We start from the raw sequence: 1,020 nt of genomic DNA, 5'->3' as shown, positions 1-1,020 counted from the left end.
AATGTTAAGTCATCATTAGAAGCTTATTTTATACATGCAGTGTTAATGGGATGATGATTACTTGCATGTCTGAAAAGGAGAGTCAAGCTTATCAAAGTCCCTCCTGCTGGTTTAACTCGAGTTGGTCTGTAATGTAATCTGCTCTGGGCTTTTGTTCTCTTAGCAGGAGCTTCGGCAGCATCTGCCAGACAGCTTTCTTCCTCTTATGAATAGTATATTCAGTTTCAGTTGCACACATTTTCAGTTGCAGGAAAGAGTATGTTCAATAGAGAAATTAAAATGTATAATTGTAGAGTAGACCGTTGATAGATCCTTCGTGTTACTTATTTGAAGAGCAGAGGGAAAGTTAGCATAAATTTGTGATTAAAACCAGTGTGGTTCACATTTTTCCTTTAACTTTTTATGCATTTGGCAAATGCTTTTGTCCAGAGCACTTTTATAGTTGACACGAAACAGAAGTTCTTTTCTTTCCTATTGTGACGTATATCCGAGTGAAATGGCTTCTCGAACAAGAAAATAAAATAGTGCAAGACTTGATTTTGTCCATCGGAAATTGATTGGATTCGTTGTGGTATGCTATTGTTGCTGCCAGTAATTGGACTAAAAAGCCCATTTAAGGAAAATATATGTCCCATAATTTATGATAATGATTCAGCCACATAATAAGGTGGCAATAGAGACACTCTATGTAGTAGCCTATATGTATATTATAGTTCAAAACGTAATTTATTCCTGTGATGGCAAAGCTGAATTTTTAGCATCATGACCTCACTCTTCAGTGTTATATGATCCAAAAAATATGCTGATATGCTTATCAATGTTGAAAACATTGTGCTGCTTAATGCTTTTGTGTTTTTTCAGAATTCTTTGCTGAACAGAAATAAAAATCTTTGGTAACATTTTAAATTTCTTTACTATAACTTTTGATCATTGCATTTTTCCAGAATAAAAGTACTCATATCTTTAAAAAACAAACAAACAAACAAAAAAGTACCCCAAAATATTGAACTGTAGTGTATT

This window comes from Rutilus rutilus, assembly GCF_951802725.1.
Source record: "Rutilus rutilus genome assembly, chromosome: 4".
Lineage (NCBI taxonomy): Eukaryota > Metazoa > Chordata > Actinopteri > Cypriniformes > Leuciscidae > Rutilus > Rutilus rutilus.
The sequence above is the reverse complement of the archived record's forward strand: the minus strand, read 5'-3'. Positions refer to the sequence as shown.